The sequence below is a fragment of the Trachemys scripta genome, chromosome 7, assembly GCF_013100865.1.
Source record: "Trachemys scripta elegans isolate TJP31775 chromosome 7, CAS_Tse_1.0, whole genome shotgun sequence".
Classification (NCBI taxonomy): Eukaryota; Metazoa; Chordata; order Testudines; family Emydidae; genus Trachemys; species Trachemys scripta.
Window position 1 is genome coordinate 101,370,469 of NC_048304.1, and position 7,500 is coordinate 101,377,968.

Here is a 7,500-nt window from a genome sequence, read left to right on the forward strand (position 1 = left end):
ATGAACTTTGCTGTCCAGTGACTGAAAAATTAAACCTGGAAAACTCCATGAGTTAAGCCTAAAGAAATATGCACCACCAGTGGAGAGCAATGCTAATGTTTAACTAGCTGAAATAGCTGTTTGCTTAGTGGAGAATGTTAGGTATCTGACAGAAGGGACATCTCTCTTATTAGTAATCAAATAGGGCTGACCAGTTGTTGCCATCACTCTGGGATTGTGTCAGGCAATTGAGAACAAGTTCAACACTTTATAGAACTCGAAGTACAAAAATCAATATAATTATATTTGTCTTTAGTGTTTTAGCTATGGAAATCATAGAGCTGTGGATTGTTGCCTTGTGAGCTGAATTTATTTATTTTGTATTGGGTAAAAATATTTGGAAGTATAGGAATCTTGGTTGAATAGTTAATGAAAGATAGTACATTATAGCATTTATTACTGGATCATAAGCATGTTTCATCTTTCAGAGTTTTCTAGCTATGTATGACATTTACAAATGTAAATATTAAATTGCTTTAAAGTGTGAAGCCTTAGAACACTATAAAATAATTAGAAGTGAAAATTAGAACAATATTTTACTATTGTGTGCTGAGTCAGACTTTAATTTAGATATGTGGACAGAGTGATCATTTCTTGAATATTGAACTTAAATTGATAAATTTAGAAGTACTTTGCTTTTATAGAGCATATATACAATGAAGTGCAAAACAAATAATATTTTGCAATAATTAAGAATTATAATGACATATACTTAATGATGTACTTGAATAATAGTGAATTAAATTATATCAGTTCTATTCAGTATGATCACAACAATGTTGAAACATACTGTACAATACTAATGATTTTATACCTTCCCAAAATTATCAGAAGTGTGTTGTAATTTGATATTCAAGATGCATGAGAGGATAAAAAAATAAAAAAAAAAACATTTGGTTAATGGGTTTACCATGTTTATTTGAATAAAGAAGATTGAAACTCCATTTACGCCTAACATAAATGCTTTAGAGATCTTAATTATTGATGAAAAATCTGTTGTGCTTCTAAATTTAAAGATATGACAATTTTATAGGAATTTTAATCACTTTTACATTAGTAATTTTAAAGGTAGGAGTAGTTTTTATATAATGAGAAAAAGAATGTATATTTTAGCCTTCTTAAAAGAGTTGTCCCTTTTAATAAGATAATACTACTAGCATTTTGTTGCATACTGTATATCCCTAAGAAGGGATTTTGGTATGATACTCTCTGTACTTTAACATGAATTTTTTGAAAAATTGTTAATTATAAAAAGTTTCATGTACACTACGAGCAATTTATAGCCAATATCATAAAAGGAAAATACATTTTGGAAAGGCGCTTCATAAGATTAACATAGTCTTTTGAAACTATCAGAGTATATTTAAAATTCCTAATAATAATTTATGTTTGCTTGAGCCATGCGTTAATAGTTTGTCGCCTGGATTTGTTGTTGTGTTGAATTTCTGGGTTGTGTTTCCTTTTGAGCATCACAGAACAAAATATCCCCATCAAATTTTTGGGTCAATTTACAGTTGCCTATAAGAAGTGTTTATCACTCTGTTAGTTGGCTTAAAAAATTACATGCAATATACTTCAGTAGATCCTTTTGGCCTTTGGATACATTTAGCAGATTTTGACCAGATAAGGCATATTTGTCCTGAGGATATGAACCAATAATTCAATCCTGAATTGAGATCTATGGCCATATGTTTGTTCTAGACCAAACTAACGCTCTTTCTGATAATCTGAACTGTTTTAAATATTAGGGAAGAAGAAAAGAAATACCAACGCACTTCAGGTGTAATCATTTGCAAAATATTACAATATTTTAAATCAATTAATGAAATTATGCCTTTTCATCTTTCAGGAGACTTAAATGTAAAACAAAATGGAAGGCCTTTTAAAAATACCCAAAATTTACATATTGCATATCACCCGAACTTTTAACTCACAGAGAATTTTTTATTTGCATTTACTTGATGAAGCATTGCTAAGGAAACAAGTTTTTATTATTGCAAGAATACAAATATACTACAGTATTATTCATACAGCACAATAAAATTATTCATACTACATAATAATTTATGTAGTAAGGAAAAAAGCCCCATAAAGTGTGGTCAGTAAAGAGATGCCACAGAAAAGGGGTCCCTGGGAAATTAGATTGACCTAAAGAAAACCAAATAAAAGAAAGGAAAAGGGCCATATTTTCTTTGTGGTATTGCTGAAAAGGATGGGAGTATCATTTTCATAGTGGAATAATGTTTTCTGGGAAAACACAAAAGCAGATGTTCCTCATTAGGAACACCCATTGTCTACATATCACAACTATGAACAGATAAATCTATCCTATTTCACCCATACATTCCAATGGCTGTAAATGATTACAGGATACCGCTGTAACTGCTAAACCAAAACCACACTGTGCGCGAAAATAATTCTTCTGTGCCATCATAATATATTTTATTAGAAGGCATAGAAATTCCTGGTAAGATACATCCTCTTGACTTTTCCTTTCCTTGTTTGGCTTGAATGTATATGAAGGTGTAGTTTCCAACTGTTGAAAACTGAAAAGACTGATTGTGGAGGAACACGGGAAGGCAGGATTACATTACTATCAAAACATTAAGCGGCAACTCACTAGTAAAGCAATGGCAGATCTGCTTGTGCACACTGAATGTGCTTGCAATGTTTTACTGATAGCATGCTATGCAACGTTTTTCCAGATGGTACTATCACAGTCATACTGCTAGTTGGCATCTCTGTGGGTAGTAAATGCCCCCCCTCCCCAATAAATCTGGCATTATTCTATAGAGTTTAGGAGACTTATCATTCCAAGTGTGTCCTACTTTCCTGTATAGAAGCCAGACATCTGTTTATCCCATTTCTTTCATACAGAGTTTGGAATAGCTTTAGTTTTGGGGGGGAAAAAGTTTTGTCATATTTAACAGCTGTTACAAAATTTCAACCCTGTAGGCTCTTAAAATACTTTTCAACTGACCTCAGATTTTATTCATAATTGACATTGCTTGTAGAAGAGCATTCCCCCCATTTAACCTTTCATTGTCTGTAATTTCATATTGTCTTGAGTAAAATTAGTTGACCCTCAAGCTTAGTTTTATATGTTGGGTTCCCAATAAATACCGTTAATTCATTTATACTCTATGTTTACACCTTTAAAGTAATTGTAGAACAGTAGCTGAAGACTGATTGGAGTTTTTTTAGTCAACAGTGTTTCCTTTCACTTCCTGTCACAAAGGTCAAAGAAAGCTGACCTTTGCTGGCAGTCCTAGTCATTGAATTATTCATGTGATTGACTTTTTGTCAGTGCACACAGTTGTGCTGTGGGACATTTTATTCATTTACCTCATTTAAAGCGCCTTTCTGCACCTGTTCAAGTATTAATATCATGTAATTTGGGCCTAATGCCGATTTTGCTGAACACTCATTATATTTTTTATTAGCTATATTTCCAAACGATTATGTATGATTATTACCAAGCCTTACAAACAGCAATGGGTTATTCCCTAGACCTTTACATCTTCTTGTCAGGTTGTTTTCAGAAGCAAGGAGGATAAACATTTGACCAGTCCCAATGTTTTTATTCCTACTCCATATCCAACCAGAGAACTTAAAGCTTTTTCCCTTATGGCTTTGCGAAAGCATGATTAAATCCAACTCTGCAGAAGCTGTACAAATGCCAGCATTTATAAGGTCAACGCTTTTGTTAAAAATGCTATGTAAATGAGGATCTGCAAAAAGGGACATTAAATAAAATTAAATTCATTGTCTTCTTTAATGTCATTTACATTTTGGCTAAGCCCTGGCCTGTCAAGGAGGATTTTTTAAATAATTTTAATTACACATCATTTAGGGATCCGAGGTTTTCTATTCAGTAGCATTTGGATAACCTGCAAAACGGTGACTGTTTATTAACTTCTTAAATGACAAGTTGTCATTTCATCTGCATAATGCACTGAAAACAGGACAGTTTAGAGTAAATTTTTTTGTTCTTAGTTCTCTTTGAGATATGCACATAATTATTGCCGAATAGGCAATGGATTCGCTCAACTGTTCTCTTTACTTCGATTGTGCTTCATGAGCTGTTATTCAGTTCAAAGTACATTTTTAAAATTGTGACTTTTCTGTGTAAGCGTTTTTTCTGTCATTTTCTGTTGGCAATGATTTCAAGAATGTAGTATATTTTAGATTAGTAGTGGATATGGCTGCAAAGGATACATTCCTGGGCTGAGACTGTCACTTTGGCTTTTCAAGCACACAGGTGTGAATATCTCTGTCTTGTTTACAAGCAAACTACCAGACATAGTGTTCTGGAGGCAAAAGATATATACTACCCCATTCATTAGTTCTTCAATACATATACTTGCACAAAATATAGATTGAATGGTGGCAAAAACAAACTGCACATGAAGGAAAGCTATACAATTCAGCAACACTGAAAATGCCATTTTTTTTAAAAAGGAAACAAGCCCGAGATACTACTCTGAAAAATTTCTTTTTTTTTTAACCCAAGCTTACCAAGTTTATGCAGTTTACATCGTTCAGTCTGAATCTATATTCTTAACCACTATAGCAAACCACAGTTAATTAAATTGCCTAAATATTTAGATTCTTTGCTAGTGGAGAAATACACTCATACACATCCTTAAAATCATTGTTCTCCAGTAAATCCCAAGTGGGATAGATGAGACGTTTGTAACATTCTTTTTTTCTGTGTAATATACTTGCTTATTTCTATAAAGCTAAATGCATCTATAGCACTGTTATGCAAGGAATAATAAAGTAGTATGTTTTTGTGAGAAAGGAAAAGAGGGGGAAGGGATTTAAGCAAAGCTGTCAAAAACTATACTACAAGAAGTATCCTGATACAAACCATCCTTTGCTTCTGTTACAGCCTTATCAGGTGAAAAGCAAAGATACTGCCAGAGCCTATAATTTTGTTAGGATGCCTTTGATGAATTGGATTAGGTTATGGAAAAATCTTTCAAACTCAGAGTTCTGGTACGCATGCTTACAGGAAGTAAATAATTATTATCGGATAGTGAATAATGAAAAAAAGCACATGAAACAAAGCAGGAGAAGCTGTTCTAATGAAGCCTTTTTTTATAACATATACATATGAAGAACCAATATTTTAGATGGATGTATTTAGAATCAACACAGATGCAACAGTGTCGAGTTACTTTTGAAAGATGGTGAATAATGTATTAGACATGGGTGTCCAAGAGGTGAGGGTGGCAGTGGGAGACATGTTGGAGGAGATGGAAATTCCAAGCTCTAACGATGGAAATTGTCACTGCAGATGCCAGGAAGTGATTGACAAGCAGGGCTACAGGAAGTGAAAACTCAGGGAGCTTAACCTGTGCTTGGCAGAGCTTCCAGAGCTTACACTCTAAGAAAATGAAAACCATTCACCTCAGTCAAGCTGCCAGAATACAAGCTTCTCTTGTTTGTTTATCTTAATAGCAAATCTCACAAAAACGTTTGTGGTCAAAACTATATATAATAAGATATTATACTAGCATTATTAATACTTTAAAATAAAAATGTGGCTACAATTTAAGAAAAAAAACAAAGCTGGAAAATTTTGTAGGTCAAAGGCTTGCTCTGTATTTTACAAGAGTCATAGGTTTGACTGTTTTGTAAACAGGTTGGTTCTTTAAAAATATCAAACTAAAGAAAAAAATTGTTAGTTTATTGATATATTATCTTAGTCAATTCAAAATATAGTTTATTCAGCTGTGGCTCTTATTTTCTTATTGAATTGACACTTTTTCTTTTTCTCAGACAAAAAAAAAAATCCACAGAGCATGAATAGTATTTGTTAAGTGGGAAAGGAATGGATTTGTTTTGCACACTTTGTAGATTCTAGTAAGTTGAGGCCAGAGGCAAATTACCAAAAAAAAAAAATCTGTGATTCCTTCACCAAAAGTTTCACAGCCAGAAACTATGCAGGACGAAGCATCTTGTACTTGTGGTGCCAGGAGTGTATAAAGTAAACTGCATCATCTGAAAACAGCAGTAAGGATAGTGTTATGTTTTCCCAATAATTCACTAGGAAATGAGTTTAACATGTGTGGAAAGGAAGGGGCTTACATTTGTGTTGTTGTAAGACATGTAGCATAGGCCTGGCTAGCGGAAGAAGTCGGCTCCAGCTTGTCTCTAGTGAAAGACGAAACACGGTTACACATCTGGTGAGAAAGAACAGTTCATTTGCCGAGACAGCTCTCTCTCTCATTCTGTGCTGCAGCTGAAAGAAGCTATTTTGACAGAAACAAAGCCATGGGGGTTGGGGTAAGCGATTAGCAGTATTCAGGCCACTAAAAACTCTTTGGCCTTAATGATAAAGAAATTGTAGGGATTGGGGTAAGAAACTTGGCCTAATCCTTAAAGAGTGTTTAACAGGCTTTTTAAAAAGTAGAAATACAAACAATAATTTCCATATAAAACTCCTACTGCACTTTATAAAAGTTTCTATTAAAAAATTAAAAGAAAATTGAACCAAAAATTTATTTAGCGGTTAGGAGAGTTATTGGAATGAAAATCTCCAGACTCCCTTTTGGGGTAGATTCATCTGACCATGACATATGTAAAGTAAAAAGTTGATTTTATTATATGTATGAAGAAGGAACATTCCCTCCTTTAAAAGGTGAATGAACTACTCGTGCTCTGTACATTCACCCTGGTTTTGCTTGCTGTACTTGTGTTCGCACAGAAGGCTCAATTTAGTTAGGCGACAAAAAAAAAAAAAAATTGGAGTAGGGTTATTAATACACAATGGATAGATGTGAGTGCCTTTTATTTTGAATAACAACCAGTAAAATTGAATTGGTCTTGGTATTGTGTGGATTGTCAGGAATGCTCTTTACCAAACCAGATTTGATTAGGATTTCCTCTACAAGTTTGTGCAGACTTTCTGTAGTTCTGAGATGGCTGTTGGGCAGCAAGGTAACTTCATCTAGTCCAATTGGTATTATTAAGCTCCAGTTATCATTGTTAGCTACAAAGTGAGTTTCAACATTACTTCTGACCACGTGGAACAAATAATTCATGAGAAGAACTCAGAGTATAAAAAATTAGGGACTGATTCTGCAGTCCTTACTCAAACGAATTCTCATTGACTCCCACTGATGTCAGTAATGGTTGCCTGAGTGATGATTGCAGGATTGGGTCCTAAACTGCAAAAATGTAAGTTATTAAGGAAAAACAGATACACTTAGGGTGACCAGATGAGAGGAAGAAAATATCAGGACACATGGAGGGGGGGCCTGGCGGAGCAAAAAAAAAAAAGGGGGGGGGGGGAGTGGCGCGAAATATCTGGACAAATTGCGTCCCAACCAAACATTGATCAGGACGCAGGACAAACGCCTAAATATTGGGACAGTCCCAATTTTATCTGATTTTACACTGAAAAACAACTTTCTGTTTGTCTGCATTAGGTAATGTGATTAGGTGAGTGAA

At 34.1% G+C, this 7,500-nt stretch overlaps 1 protein-coding gene across 8 annotated transcripts in view; it reads left to right on the forward strand.

The window, feature by feature from the left end:
* The window catches only part of EBF3 (EBF transcription factor 3), a 131,707-nt gene that overhangs the window by 9,987 nt on the left and 114,220 nt on the right, over positions 1–7,500 (forward strand). The window lies entirely within an intron of this gene.